This window comes from Barbus barbus, assembly GCF_936440315.1.
Source record: "Barbus barbus genome assembly, chromosome: 38".
NCBI classification, from domain to species: Eukaryota; Metazoa; Chordata; class Actinopteri; order Cypriniformes; family Cyprinidae; genus Barbus; species Barbus barbus.
In genome coordinates this window covers 23,539,924-23,556,828 of record NC_136716.1, presented here as the reverse complement: position 1 = coordinate 23,556,828, position 16,905 = coordinate 23,539,924, and the positions used below count along the sequence as shown (strand labels likewise).

Sequence of the window (16,905 nt, the reverse complement as noted above, 5' to 3'; positions counted from 1 at the left end):
ATTCAATAAGGTCAGGAGCAAAAATAATTGTCTAACTAATTCTTCACTGTGCATCTTTAGTAAATCCTGACAGCACTATTTTAACGCCTAAATACGATTTGCTGGTGCAGGCTGTTAGTAAATTTGGCCCATAATTGTCCTGTTTCCCTGCATGTCTATAAACAGCATGCAATGTATGTCACATATAATGTTTGTGCTGTAGAAACCAGAGCATGAAGCTCCACAGAGGTACACACCTGTCAGCCGTGTTCCCTTGAGGGATCTTAAAGTCCATTATATTGAGTGTTTGGCAATAAGAAAGCCTTATCTATGCTAATGAAGGTGTTGAAATATACATTAAAATACAAAAAGAGGTCAGGTTGTGCATGCTGCAATGGATTCCTGCTAAGCTGCAGCCACAGACAATTTAAATATTATTCATATAGCCATATACGCATGGAGAAATCATGTGGCGAATGAGTCACTTGCATTGTCATAAAAATCGGCTGGTGGCAGTTTGGTAAACTGCCTATGGCAAGTCTTATTTCAAAATCCAATACTCCTCGGGAACACTTGTTTCGCATCATTAGCAATTGGATTATGAATTCCCGTTGTGCTTTTTGCCATATTTTCCCGTGAAGTATAATCTTTGAAAACACTTTTCTTTTTCTTTTCTTTTTTTTTTTTTTTTGAAGGTGGAGGTGTCTAATCTGTAAGGCATTTTGATATGAGGCGCTGCAGCAAACCTGAAGCGACAAAGATTTGAACTACAAAAGCAAATCCCCGCTGAGCCCTTCATGCAAAGCCAAACCTGATGTGGAGAAGATGAGGATAAATGTCTTTAGTGAGGCAGATCGGACAGGTAAAGGGAGTGATCATCAGGTGTTTTTACAGCCAGAACATGAAAGCAGTGTAGATATTATAAACCTGGCTAGCTATCTGTGTCACACATAGATAATTTATCGGGATACGTTCGCACGGATGTGTAAACAAATTTGCACAGTAGCCACCAGTGAGGCATTGCTTTCATAGAGGAGATTTAGCAAGCAGGAATTACAGTATTCCATCTAATGTGTTTTTATGAAACCACTGGTTGTTAAAAACATTGGAAATTTGGAAAAGCTGCAAATGTGCAAGGCTGACTTGAAAATCTGAGCTGTTATAATGCCTGAGGATAAACTAGAGCTTGGCGCTAACAACGCCAAGGTCATATGTCATTCTCAGGGCTAAAATAGATAGCTTGAATGTTCTGTAAGTCATTGTGAATAACAGTATCTCACATATACATGGATATTTAGAAAACTTCCAAAATTTCCAATGCCCCACCATGCCCCCATATATTAGTGTCTGCGTTATTTCAGTCCAAAAAATGAGCGATAAAAACTTGTTTACACTAGAGTTGCAGGTATCTTTTAATCGCCTCTGCTTTACTGTAGAACATGGTAAACAAACACTAAAAGCCAAGTGATAAAACGGCACAGCGCAAGAGAACAGCTGGACCACACCGGACCGGTGTCAACAACGCTGAAGACTTCCTCCGCTCAATTGAAGTGATAGATAATAAGCAGCCCTTGCCCATTTGGATTCGACCCACACATGACACTTATATTTGAACAGTAAAGTCTCTGTGGTGAAGCTAGCGGAAACCAGATTGAATAGCAACGACCTTGTAAACTGAAGTGTAGAGGTAAACTGTACAAAATTATAAACAAGCAATTTAATCCACAGCACCACACCTAGGCTATTTAACATGCATTTACTGACATTGTATAAATATGGCATTAATTATGTTTATATTAATGTCATGAAAATTATTATAGGCTAGCCTACTTATAGCCTATTAAATATTGGGTCAAACAAATGCAATAAGTCACTTTTATAAAGGTTTACTAAGACTATACAGTCAACTCTGGATTCAAGAATTTCCTTTTCATTAGGGCAATTGCAAAAGAGAATGTAATAGTTCTAATAAACTTTAATTGCAGAAAAATATAAATTCAATAATTAAAAGCCTGCAATATAATGGAATATTAACATTGTTAATTAAATGCATTTTAAGTATTCAAAAATGTAATTTGTTTTCGTCCTTTATTAATTAATAAATAGTTTATTTATTCCAGTTGCCCTAACCCCAGCAAAACATTTATGGGGTTCTGTGTGGGCCACATGGGAGGAATTTTAGCACCAGTCCAGCCCTGATGATTCTGCTCTTCTAGGGCCAGAATGAAGACCTTCTAATAATAAAACAATTTAAAGTAAACTCCTTAAGGGACCTGTATATGCTCAAAAGTTGTTGCTGCTACTGGAAACCTGTTTTTTTGACTTCATATATCTGGTTGTAAATAACGTAATGGCAACATTGTGGCACCAATATAGGCTGCTATAAAGGGGGGCCCTTGGGTTTGCTATAGCCCCAGGGCCCTATGTGTTCTTAATCCGGGCCTATATATATATATATATATATATATATATATATATATATATATATATATATATTTTTTTTTTTTTTTTTTTTTTTTTTTTTTACAACTGCTAAACTTGATGCTGTTTTACATTTGGCAGTTCAAGTTGCACATTTTTTCATTCATGTGAATTGCTGTAGGTTTTCTGCAGTCCATTTTCGGGGGTTAAAGAGATGATGTTGTACACTTTTGTAACGTAACTTTTTGTCGGTCCACTTACACTCACCTAAAGGATTATTAGGAACACCATACTAATACTGTGTTTGACCCCCTTTCGCCTTCAGAACTGCCTTAATTCTACGTGGCATTGATTCAACAAGGTGCTGAAAGCATTCTTTAGAAATGTTGGCCCATATTGATAGGATAGCATCTTGCAGTTGATGGAGATTTGTGGGATGCACATCCAGGGCACGAAGCTACCGTTCCACCACATCCCAAAGATGCTCTATTGGATTGAGATCTGGTGACTGTGGGGGCCATTTGAGTAAAGTGAACTCATTGTCATGTTCAAGAAACCAATTTGAAATGATTCGAGCTTTGTGACATGGTGCATTATCCTGCTGGAAGTAGCCATCAGAGGATGGGTACATGGTGGTCATAAAGGGATGGACATGGTCAGAAACAATGCTCAGGTAGGCCGTGGCATTTAAACGATGCCCAATTGGCACTAAGGGGCCTAAAGTGTGCCAAGAAAACATCCCCCACACCATTACACCACCACCACCAGCCTGCACAGTGGTAACAAGGCATGATGGATCCATGTTCTCATTCTGTTTACGCCAAATTCTGACTCTACCATCTGAATGTCTCAACAGAAATCGAGACTCATCAGACCAGGCAACATTTTTCCAGTCTTCAACCGTCCAATTTTGGTGAGCTCGTGCAAATTGTAGCCTCTTTTTCCTATTTGTAGTGGAGATGAGTGGTACCCGGTGGGGTCTTCTGCTGTTGTAGCCCATCCGCCTCAAGGTTGTGCGTGTTGTGGCTTCACAAATGCTTTGCTTCATACCTCGGTTGTAACGAGTGGTTATTTCAGTCAAAGTTGCTCTTCTATCAGCTTGAATCAGTCGGCCCATTCTCCTCTGACATCTAGCATCAACAAGGCATTTTCGCCCACAGGACTGCCGCATACTGGATGTTTTTCCTTTTTCACACCATTCTTTGTAAACCCTAGAAATGGTTGTGTGTGAAAATTCCAGTAACTGAGCAGATTGTGAAATACTCAGACCGGCCCGTCTGGCACCAACAACCATGCCACGCTCAAAATTGCTTAATTCACATTTCTTTCCCATTTTGACATTCAGTTTGGAGTTCAGGAGATTGTCTTGACCAGGACCACACCCCTAAATGCATTGAAGCAACTGCCATGTGATTGGTTGATTAGATAATTGCATTAATGAGAAATTGAACAGGTGTTCCTAATAATCCTTTAGGTGAGTGTATTGTGTTCATCAAAGGTCAAAATGTCATTTTATATGATGATTATTCACTCTTTTTCTGATCTTTAAATTAATCTTTTGACAATCCATCAAGCCTAGCTGAATACTCAATAGGTTTTGATATGTAAATATGCTCTGTCATGTGTTAATGTACTTATGATTTTCAGCATAGTCATGATGGTTTCTGAACCCATTGCTGGCATGAAACTCTGCGTTGTGAATGTTACAGAAGGTCTGTACAGAATATATCCTCTTTTAAAGCAGATCTTTATAATTATTAAGTACTGTACACCATCTCTTTTTTCTTATTTTTCTTAACTTAATAGCTAAAAAAAAAAAAAAAAACTACCGAAACCTTTTGCATACAGAACTGATAATGAATCAGGGTGATTTCCACCTGCAGTCATCTTATGGTTCGCACCCATTCTGGGTAACATAGACTCATTATCTTCTCGAAAACTCTCTGGGGTCATTGTTATTGCACAGCAAGACACCAAATGAAATGTATCTGGCCTCAGCATTTCGGTATGATCTGTTGATATAATTAAAGTTTGGAAAGCTGAAGCTTGGGTAGTAAAATGAGGCGTAACTGGCTATTTGTCTATTTATTTTCATTTTTTATTTGTTCTTTGCAGCTGGATAATTGACTGATCTAGTGTATACCAAGATTGGCCTTTGACATGACAAGATTCAAACCCGTATGAACGCAGCAGATCTTCATGTATCGTGTATTCTACCCATCATCATTTGCTCATAAAAGAAACACATTTATCCGGAGGCCATCACCAAATTTGAAGAAAATGAAATGGCTTCATATGCATCAAATTCTTCATTAGGATAATGCACTTGGGTATAGAAACAATCCTGTTTTTCTGTTTCCCCCGGAAAGAAGTGCCTAATGTATGCAAATGCATGCATCAGCCTTCAGGTGGCTCTAAAATTAAAATGTCCCTAAACAGGCGTATACAAGCGCGTCTTATTCTCTTCCTCTCAAACTATTCTGAGGTCGTAAGTTTATAGCACCATGCTATCATTATCAGATGAGTCAAGCGGCGAGAGTTTCCAGGGTACAGTTGAGTCAAAGGGAATCCTTGCATTAGGCCCTTAACTTTTGGGTGCCTCGTTGCAAGGTGTGCCATTTAGTGTCAGGATCCGCAGCGGCAGGTTCAAGGAGATCTGCTATCACTGATTTATGAAAGAGGAGGAAGGATGTACTGTATCTTTGGCTATACGTCCACATCCGTGGCCCTATTTTTCACCCGGGGAGAGTGCCTTATGTGTGAAGAGTGGCATTCACTGTGGGGTGAGCCCTTTTGGGTCAACAGAGGTGATTTCGAACACAAAAGCTCTTCGGGCTTTCTGGAGGAAGTCATGCGGTAAGTCCTGCATCCACTGTGAATCACAAACGCTCTCCATTCCAGCCAAATTGTAACCCTCACAGGCTGATTTGTCTAACAGAATGGTTTCTTTCACCTGCTCTCTCTCCTTCCTCACTGTCACTAGAGTCTCCGAGTTGCCTATTTGACATTATTGATCTGTTTTTTTTTTGCCTCAGGACTGTCTACATGCTTGTAGCATGATAGACTAGGCTCTGGGTTGGTTTTTAGTCAGAAGGTGTAGGAGATAAGCCTTTAAGACAGCATTCGAATAATCAAACTCCTGTGTCAGACGGGATGAGGCGAGAGACATTTCAAAGAAACCCACGCAGATGCAGGGCTTCCTGATATCCGGCAATGCTCCGGTAAGGATTTGAGTCACATCCCTGAATATTAAAAACAAATTTGAATCTGCTTAATTGGTTATTTGAGTTACTGTTGCCTTTCTATCATCTCTAACCAGTCTGCCCATTCTCCTCTGACCTCTGACATCAACAAAGCATTTCGTCCTCACAACTGCCGCTCACTGGATATTTTTCTTTTTCGGACCATTCTCTGTAAACCCTAGAGATGGTTGTGCGTGAAAATCCCAGTAGATCAGCAGTTTTTTAAATACTCAGACCAGCCCGTCTGGCACCAACAACCATTCCACGTTTAAAGTCTCTTAAATCCCCTTTCTTCCCCATTCTGATGCTCGGTTTGAACTTCAGCAAGTTGTCTTCACCACATCTAGATGCCTAAATGCATTGAGTTGGCTGATTAGCAATTTGTGTTACAAAGCAATTGAACAGGTGTACCTAATAAAGTGGCCAGTGAGTGTATATATACTTTATATATAGTATCTCTATATAGCTTCTTTCTGTCTTTCTGTTTTCATAAAATAAAAAAGTTAATTGTAATCACAACTGCTCAAAAACAAACACATAAATAAGCAAGCAAACAAAGTGGCTATATCAAAGTCATTCATTCATTCATTCATGCAGTTGTGGTTAGTTACACTAAACTGTTTCATTTGTGGAAACAAAATATCTTCAGAACTGCATTATAATTTATTTCAACCAACTTCCTGCTCATAAAACGACATTAGAATCATTTGCAGGTTGTTCAGCCATGCCACTTTGATTCAAGCCTTGTACCAGCAGCTCTAAAGGTCCTATTAGGTATTGAAAAGAAAATCTAGTCAAGCAAGACTCAACCATTTTTTCACAGCGTTTTGTGTGAAGAAGAAATAAATACCTGAATAATTGAGTCTATATAAATTAGCACAACGATGTGACTCATTGAAATGACTCACAAGAACGTTGGAATGTCTTAGAGCGTTTCATAAATGTGACCTGTAATCATCCTGTTTTCTTCTCTGTTCACCTCTACCTACCTTTTTTTCTGTGAGTTTCTGTTCCTGTACAATAATAAGGAGTGATTTAGTGAGTTGGACTCATGTTGCGCTAGTTGATTTCCTGTTATCTGCATGCCAAAACCTCTCTGATTACTCAGACACATAGTGAGTGAGGAAATCAAGCTAGAAAGTTGATATATGTGCTTCCTGTCCTGATGAATATACATTTGCCTCTTTTACACATTTACTTTTTTAATTATTAGTCAGTCATTCATACCTGCATGGTATCACTTGTTACCGAAAAACAAACAAACAAACAAACAAACAAACTACATTTTTAAAACTGTCTCCAGCTGCTGCTGTACACAACATATTTACTTTTTTATTTTATTTTTTATTTTTTTTACTACCATCACAATGACCACTATCACTCTATATGCATTTATTAACTGAGGTTACAGACAATTTGACCCTTAAATTAATATTGATTATTCAACTTTTTTTTATTATACAATTTCAGTGTACAATTTCAAACATATAAATGTGCAATTAAATTTGTTTAAACTGTAAATGCACTATACCATTAAAAAATTTTGAGTTAGTAATAAAATAAAAAAAAAAAAACGTTCTTGGTTACTAACGTAACCTCGCTTCCCTTAGATACGGGAACGAGTACTGCGTCGCTAGACGCTATGGGGAAAACTAATTTTTCTCCGAGGACTGAAGACTTTTTTCAAATCACGCAGTGTGACTGCACGAGCCTATGGCGGCAAAGCCCGCCAAAAGGGGCGGGGTCATCTGGCTATATAAGCGGGCGCTTCACCATAGGAAAACAGGCCAATTCGACTGAAGCGACGACCTGAGTCGTGCAGCTGCATGGCATGGCATAGTACGCAGTATTCGTTCCCGTATCTAAGGGAACCGAGGTTACGTTAGTAACCGAGTACGTTCCCTGTCGATACTTCACTCGTACTGCGTCGCTAGACGCTATGGGGAACAAATACAATCCCGCCATGCCATGAAGAGAAACGACAACATAGACTGGCCTTGAGCAATAAGGCTCAGAGTGACCATTTATGAGCAGGAAGAGTCCTGCAGGAGGCATGGGGACCGAACTCCTAGAGGTTGGTCCAGCCTAGACATCGTTTCAGGGGATGGGGCCAAGATCGTACTTGGAGAATCAGGCAATGCCTGAGGGGACCACCCAAGAGAGGTGTGTGCCCTTTACGCAGAGAGAACCCAAGCCTGTAGGGCTGGGACATCCAAGTTATAGAACCTGGCAAATGTGGACGGCGAGGCCCAGCCGGCCACCCCACAAATGTCTGCCATGGACACACCACTAGACCATGCCCAAGAAGAGGCCACGCCTCTAGTGGAATGGGCTCTCACTCCAATGGGGCTCTGGAGGCCCAGGGAGGAGTATGCTAGTGCGATAGCGTCAACTAACCATCGAGATATTCTGTGCTTTGTGACCGGAGACCCCTTGGTGCGGCCGCCAAAACATACAAAGTGTTGTTCCGTCTGCCTAAGGGGCACGGAACGTTCGATGTACATTCTCGATGCCCTGACCGGGCAGAGAAGGTTGAACTCTCGGTCCTCCTCAGAAGAGGGGAGAGCGTAATAACTTGGGCTCTAAACGGAGTGTAGAGCGCCTTAGGGACATAGCTGTGTTTTGGTTTTAGAATGACTTTAAAGTCGTTATGCCCAAACTCAAGACAGGCAGGGTTCACAGAGAGAGCCTGCAAGTCACCTGCTCGCTTCACCGATGCTAGCGCTAGTAGCAGAGTGGTCTTGAGCGACAGTGTTTTTAAGCTTGCAGATTGTAGTGGCTCAAAAGGAGGGCCCTTCAGGGCTCTCAGGACCGTGGGCAGGTCCCATGCAGGGACTGTGAGGGGTCGGGGCGGATGGAGCCTCCTAGATCCCCTCAGGAAATGGACCACCAGGTTGTTCCAGCCCACCGACTCTCCGGCTATAGGAGCGTGAGAAGCTGCTATAGCTGCCACGTAGACTCTGAGCGTGGAAGGGGCGCGGCCCTTATCCAACAGCTCCTGTAGATATGAAAATATCACTGATATGTCACGTTGTCGGGTCCTCACCGTGGGCTTCACACCAGGTGGAGAAAACCGACCACTTAGAGGCGTCTCGTGGACGGGTCTCTAGCCTGTTCAATGGTATCCAGGACATTCTCTGGGAGATCTATTGAGTCCCATCGAGTGCACATAGATGCAGGTCCAACAGCTCGGGCTGGGGGTGCCAGATCATTCTGTTCGCCTGAGAGAGGAGGTCTCGCCTCAGGGGAATGGGCAACAGAGCCACTATTAGCAGCTGAGATAACTCCGGGATCCAAAGCTGGTTCTTCCAGAGTGGGGCCACTAGAAGCACTTTGTGCTTGCATTCGCTGATTCGCCTGATTACCTGAGGAATCAGAGCAATCGGGGGAAAAGCGTATAGAAGGAGGTTGGGCCATTCGTGGGCCAACGCGTCCTCGCTCTTCGAAAGTAAATCTGGCAGTGAGAGTTGTCTTTGGAGGCGAAGAGGTCGACCTCTGCCCTGCCAAAGATCTGCCAGATTTCCTGAACCGTCTGTGGGTGAAGCATCCATTCCTCTGAGGGGACGTTGTTCCAAGAGAGCATGTCTGCTCCTTGGTTCAGCACGCCGGGCACATGAGCTGCTCTCAGTGAACGCAGGTTGAGTCGGCCTGCCCGGCGGAGGAGTATGCTCGTCCGGCGAGGGCAGAAGTCGTCCTGCAAGGCTTAGAGGGATGAACAGCCTTTGCTTTCCATCCGATGGCGGAGGGTGGGCAAATGTGCGCAGCCACAGCTTCGTCAAGAGGGGGTAACCTCTCGTAGCCCTTCTCTTCGGCGCCGTCCACTGAGGAGAGAGCAGAAGAAGAGTTAGAGCAGTGTCGGACCGAATACGGAGCACGCCACGACTTTGTAAGTTCGTCGTGGACCTCTGGAAAAAACGGAGAAGTTCGCTGACGAGGGGTCGTGTGGCGCCCCGGCAGGAACAATTTGTCCAGACGACTACGAGTGGGCTCCTCCAGCGTAGACCACTCCAAACCCAGCTCGTCAACGGCCTTAGAGATGATGCGGAAGAGCTCGGCATCCATCCCTGGCTTTGCTTCGCTGGGTTCGGCAGACGAGGAGGGTGGGGGGTCGATGGTAGAGCCCGATATATCCTCCGCGTCCGACGCTATTAGAGACATGCTGTCATCTAATAGCTCATCCTAAACAGCACCGAACGAGATCACGTCACTCGCACCAACCGAGGGATGCTGATCTGGAAGAAAACGGGAGGGCGTGAGGGGCGGAGTCGCTCTCTGAAAAGAAAGCGATCCGAGCGCGCAGAGTCACGAGACTCATGTTCATGCAATATGAACATTCCATCTCGCTCAGAGCGGCTTCTGCGTGGGATTTACCCAAGCAGTAAACATACTCTGAGTGGCCGTCGGCATTGTGCAGAGAAAGTCTGCACAAGACGCATTGACGGCGCGGCATTTGCAACAACGTCGCGATTGCTCTTTTAGAAGCAATTTGCTCTCCTTGAAGGCTCGTCGGATGGCAGCAGGGGACGAGCTGGTGTCTGCTTTGATCACTGAAGCGGCTCGACGAAGCGGGCTGGATCAGCAAAGAGCAGGAAAAAAGGCAGCCTTCCAGTCCTGGATCAGCGAAGAAGTCGTCGCTGAAGGAGAATTTATCTGTTTTCCTATGGCGAAGCGCACGCTTATATTGCCAAATGACCCTGTCCCTTTTGGCGGGCTCTGGCGGGCTTTGCCGCCATAGGCTCGTGCAGTACCACTGACGAGCCATTGCTTCGTTTTTTATTACTGCACGAACCAATGGCCGTGCAGTCACACTGCGTGATTGAAAAAGTCTTCAGTCCTTGGAGAAAAAGGAGTTTTCCCAATAGCGTCTAGCGACGCAGTACGAGTTAAGTATCGACAGGGAAAGTATTTTATTCTCACTAGGGCTGCATTTATGAAATCAAGAATAAAATAAAGCAGTAATTTCATGAAATTAAATTACAATTTAAAGTAACTATTCTCTATTTCAATATATTAAAAAACGTAATGTATTCCTGTGATGACAAAGCTGAATTTTCAGTATCATTACTCCAGTCTTCAGTGTCACATGATCCTTCAGAAATCATCATTATTTACTGATTAAAAACATTTTAGAAACATTTATATTATTATCAGTATTTAAAACTGTTGTAACCATGTTTGGATTCCTTTATGAATAGAAAGTTTAAAAGAATAGCATTTGAAATATTTTTTTTCATGTAAACTTCATTGTCACTTTTGATCAATTTAATGCATCTTTTCTGAATAAAAGTATACATTTCTTAAACATAAAAATAAAAGTTAAAATGTATATTTTAAAGTGTATATTGATATTGTATTACAATTAAAATAGTCTAAACTTTTTTTGTGTACTGTTCATTAGTATTATTGTCCACATGTGTACATGAGCAATTCTAATAAAAAGTGTGACTAAACTTTAAATTGTTTTGCAATTTTCTGTTACGCAGAGGTCATATTTTTATAATTCACTGAAAATACAATAAATCCCGATTAGTTTGTTCTGTGTGGCCAGAGGGTCTGTAACACAAGCTATTGATTAAACCTCTCACGCTTTTGCAGTTGCAGTGAGAAGTGTGTGTGCTTCCTTCGTTTTCTCCCATCCGCTTACTGGCTGGAAATGTATTACTGCAATCCTGTGCAAGATATCCAGCATCCATAATTGAGGAGCATTTGACAAATAGCTGGTATTTTCCATTTGCCAGCTGTGGATGACTAAAGACTGTTTTGCAGGAGGAAGCTCACCCTGGCTACATCCTTGTGAATAGAATGATTTCAACCTGATAATTTAGCATGCAAATCATGTGACTTATTTATTTTCCATAAAGCAGTGTCTTTGCTCAGAATGCAAAGAGAGAAGTTCCTCCAACTGCTGCTGAAATGTATATGGTCTGTATGTTAATTTAAACGCTGAGTGGTCAAACGTTAGTTTGGGGACCAATTCTCACTATTAACTAACTACAACTTTTGCCTCAAACTCCTAATTTGCTGCTTATTAATGTTTAGTCAGGTAGTTGTTGAGTTTAGGTATGGGATAAAATATGATCATGCAGAAAGCATTAATATATGCTTTATTAGTACTAAAAAACAGTCATTGCTGGTAATATGCATGCTTATAAGCAATGAGTTAGTGAGAATTAGTACCTAAACCAAAATGTTACCCAATGAAAAAGTTATCTTGGATTTTTTAAAGTAGTTAGTTCATATTAGCTCATCCTTTAAAGGCAAAATATTGACCAGAAACACTGTTTTATAACATGGAGTTGCTAAATGCTCAGCAGAAGTCGTTTAGCCCAGTTCTGTCAGTATAAGTTTTCTTTACTGTTCCATAAAACCTGCAGCCATGTAACATTGATCACTTTGCATGTCAATCAAGTACTGCCGCAAAATTCTCTTGAAGGTGCACGATAGTTGAATGGTCTAAAACTTAAGACAATAACAATCTTTATGAAATTGCTTTTAGAGTTTGATAGAGATTGTTTTAGCTATTAAAATAATTTCCTCAATGATTCTTCTCATTCTTCTCTATATGGCAGTGTTAATTAAGTGTTAATTTTTATAACAGCATAAATTAAACACAACTATTAATGGTAAATGCAAATAGAAAACTAATGTAGATTATGTAATAAAATGTATGTATTTATTTATTGTTTGTTTATAGTTTATTTATTTACAGGGGCAATGCACATTAATAAACATAAATGTAAACATGCCAGAATTAGCCCAAAATGCTATTTTTAATCTGTAGACCCTTGACAGAATGTTAAAAGGTCACCCTAAAAACAAAGACAGAGCATCACACATATACACATCGTATGGAGAGAGAAGAGGAAAAGAGATTTACCTTGGAATAAGGGGGGAAAGTCAGACTGACCAGTCGCCATTCCTCATCTTTTACAAGAGAACATGATGTTCCCTGTGAAGCTCAGTGATGTTTCTAATTGGATCTAAAAAAAAAAAAAAAAAAAAAGGTGTTCAGGAGAAGTCAGATTTATCTCCAGCTGTCTAACAGGAATCATCTGTGCACTGTTGATGCCTCATGCTCAGTCTAAATAAGTTTAACTGGACAGCACTGGACAGTATGTATAAGGATTTACATCATGGAATGAAAGGGTCACTTGTTATGAAATAAGAGATTTATGCGGTGCATAAACCTCCTCTTTCAGAACAAGTGACCATTTCATTCCATTGTCTATTAAGAGCATAAAAGTTGAACCCTTGTGATCTGTCTTGTCATAATACGGATGATGAGCATTTATAATTACATCAAGAGATCCTCCCAAGGACACACACATACTCTTTTTTTATCTCTCTCACTTTCATTCTCTCATCCACTTCCTGGCATGATCGTTTATTAGAAGAGTGCTCTCACCTGATTAAAAAATGATTTAGTTGAACATCTCAATTCTAGAGACACTTTGACTGCTTTATTTATTTATTTTTGTATGGCTTCCCTGCAAGAGCAGTCACAGGTATAGCATGTGATGGTTCTCTTAAAGGGATAGTTCACTCAAAAATGCAAATTACTGACTCAACAAACCTGTTTGACTTTATTTCACATAAAGACACATTCTAAACACTTATAATTTTGTTTCTCATACAGAGCTATTGTATGACTTCGGAAGACATCTGGACCACTTTTATGGTGCTTTTTTTGAAGCTTGAAAGCCTCAGTCCCTATTCACTATAATTGCTTGAAAAAGAGCAACCAGTACAATTCCTTATTTTCCCTTTTGTGTTCTGCAGAAAGAAGTCATATGGGTTTGACACGACATAGGGGTCAGTAAATAATGACAGGTATTTATTTATTTGGGGTGGACTGTTACGTGAAGGGTTTTGTATGAAGCCGTGGTGGAGCTGCATTGATTTAAGACATCAGTCAATAACCCTGACCACTATAAGAGCGGCCATCACTCAAAGCTTATTGCGAGTTAGCAAATGCTGGCCTGTGAAAGAGATGACAAGCATGAACTAAGTAGGATATTACCTCAGCTGAAGGAGATTGAGGTGTGCTGTAAGACATTAACTTAAACTGTCAGGGCACAGACTAATCAATACTGATCCATTGGTGAGGAAGTGATACAATGCTTAATCTATATACATTTTCAGCCTACTTTCATTTTTGATTGAACTATTCCTTTAAACATATCAGATACCCACTTTTAAAATATATATTTTGGCTGGGTGTTATATTTTACCCCAATTTGACAATTAAAAAAAAAAATATCTGGAACAAAATGTAGTCAATTATGTTGCTAAGGGTATAATCATTCTGTTTGACTAATTCCTGATTAAGAAACTTAATTGAATCCATCACAATGCAACGAAGCACATTTTAAATTTACAAGCCTGCCTAAACATATCACCCTCTTCCCAGCATGCACTCTGACATAAATAATCAATATAGTCACATTGTGTAATTGTGTTGTTTACACTGTTATTGTTGATTTTGTGTTGTAATGTCAGAAATGTTTGTTAATCTACTTAAAATGGCATTGATTGTTACTATTTTTTTTTTTTATTTACCAACTGGCAAGTTAGAATGCTTTATATATTATGTTTCTTGTGTGATAATGAATCATATCTGCATAATAATAATTCATTTTCTCTGCATAATATTTAATGAACATAGTAAAATTATTGTAGATTAGAACAAATACAAATATTAATATAACTTTTTTTTTTTTTTTTGCTGGGTTGTTTTTTTTTTTTCTTTTTCTCTGTCTCCATTGTAAATATATTTTGTAAATCATATTTGATGTTCATAATGTTAGAAAATGCCAAAATCATATAAATCAGGGTTTAAAACTGAATTCAGACATGTTTGTAATTTTGATGGATGGATGGTTATATCTGAAACTAAAACAATGAAAAAATAGACATTTCTAGTAAATTTCACAAAGAAACAATTAACACTGAATTAAACATGACATGTTGAAGTAGAAAGACTGAAATAGTATTTTATTGTAAAACAAATTCTCCAGTGATCGTTTTATTCACAACTTAAAAAAAAGAATGAAAGCATATAACATTTACTTTGTTGCTGACAGTGATGTTAACAGTCAATATTTTTTGAGGGTTAAAGCCATCCTTTTACTCACCTTCCCTTTTCTACAGGCTCTATTTTGTGCCTATAAAAGTGACTCATGCCATAGTCTGTTGAGTTTTCCCTTTGAAATGACCGTTACACTTGTGCTACTATGGAACATGTTCTTGTGATGTTCCTATTTGTAACGTGTTCAAGTTATGTGTATAACAAGTCATGAGGCTGTTGAGAATAATGTAAAATTTGATAAATTCTTTAGACCAAAGTTGGAAATTTCATCACTGTTTTCCATCGGTACTGAAAGACATTTCAAGGGTACGAATGAATGTCAGAGAAAAGCTTTCCAAGCTACAACAGCAACAAATATCAGAGAACCGGCCATAAACCGGCTTCAAAGACAATCCCTCAAAGACATGTTGTGTTTGACAACACCATGTCTGTTTTTTTCAAATACATATTTTTGATTGACAGTGTCATTGCTTCGAAACACAAGTCATAACTGCAACATGTCAGCTCGTCCAGCATATGTATGCATTTATACAAAGATATTATTTGCCCAACCCCCCCTCCATATAGAGCGGCACACTAAGTCCTTGTGTCTTGAGACGTTTTATTCTCTTGAATCTTGGGTATTCAGATGGACTCCAAAAGGAGGATTACTTTGAAGAGGTGTTTTGGATCAATAGGCTTTGGTCAACCTGTTTTTACTGATTGTGACCTATTCAGCACTTTCAAAGGATATCAAGGTGCAAAGTATACATCAAAACATTGCACTCTTCGATTCGTAGGAATTAAATGTCTTTACGATAGGGACTGGGCTAATTTAATAAATAAATGGATAAAAGGGAAGAGAGTTTTTAGCATGTGTCCAAAGCAAGTCCCAGGTAACATGGGTCGATTTAAAAATGCTTTATAACTGTTTAAGATGTAAAGTTAGGAATACATTCTATAAGTGATATGCATAATCAAAGAAGCGAAAGATACATACAGAACATACAGAAGTCATTACGCAACTGTTGAGGGAGGCAAGAGAAACAAATGGTAACTTAATGGTGCTGTGGCTAGATTTGGTAAAATCCTATGGCTCAATTCCCCATAAAGTTGTTGAGTGTGTCCCTGCATAAGCCTTATGTTCCTGTAGGCATTACAAAGCTCATTATGGACTATTATAACGAGTTCCACCTGAGAGTTTCAACAGGGCCAGTTTCATCAGACAGGTGCAGGTTGGAGGTTGGAATCATCACAGGATGCACTATTTCAGTCACCCTGTTTAGCCTGGCAATGAACATGTTAGTTAAATCTGCAGAGCCAGAGCGCTGAGGCCCAAAATCTAGATCTGGAATCCTCCAACCACCTATACAAGCTTTTATGGATGACTTGGGGGACCTCAAGGACAAAGCTGCAATAAGATACACCTGGGAGGAGTGTGAGCAATGGATGCAGAAAGTTGACAGGAGTGGCCTTCCAGGGCAGTTTAAAGCTTGGGTCTACCAGCACGGCATATTACCAAGAATCCTCTGGCCACTGCTGCTATATGAGTTCACAATTTCTTCCAAATTTCTTCACCAAATTGGAGAGGGTAGTTAGCTGGTTCTTGCGAAGATGGCTGGGTTTACCTAGAAATATCAGTAGTATTGCACTTCATGGGAGTTCCTGCAAACTGAGACTCCCCCTGAAATCTATCGAGGAGGAGTTTAAGGTAGTGCGAGTGAGAGAAGTGTTGCAGTACCGTGAATCCTCAGACCCAAAGTTTATCGGAGCAAGAGTGGAAGTAAAAATGGGAAGGAAGTGGAGAGCAGAAGCAGCAGCGGAAGGAGCTGAGGCGCGGCTGCGACACAAAGTGCTGGTGGGAGCAGTTGCTAAAGGAAGATCTGGCCTTGGAAGTCTTGAAGTGCCATGTTACAATAAAGCACAAGGGAGGGAGAGACGACAGCTTATTCAAGACGAAATCAGGGCAGAATTGGAGGAGGAGAGAATGAGCTGAGCAGTAACTATGAGACAGCAGTGTGCCTGGACCAGATGGGAGCAGGTGATGGAGCGAAAGATTACATGGAATGATCTCTGGAGAATGGATTCACAGAGTATCCAATTTCTTATCAGAGCAAGTCCTACTAATTTGCATCGCTGGGGCCTGGAGTACCAACCGGCCTGCCCTCTTTGTGAGGGAATTGGCACACTCAAACA

General features: G+C 40.4%; 1 protein-coding gene across 1 annotated transcript in view; it reads right to left on the bottom strand.

Annotated features, from left to right (window-relative positions):
- The window catches only part of LOC306857482 (cadherin-12-like), a gene marked incomplete at its 5' end in the record, with an annotated part of 225,742 nt that overhangs the window by 187,285 nt on the left and 21,552 nt on the right, over positions 1-16,905 (bottom strand). The window lies entirely within an intron of this gene.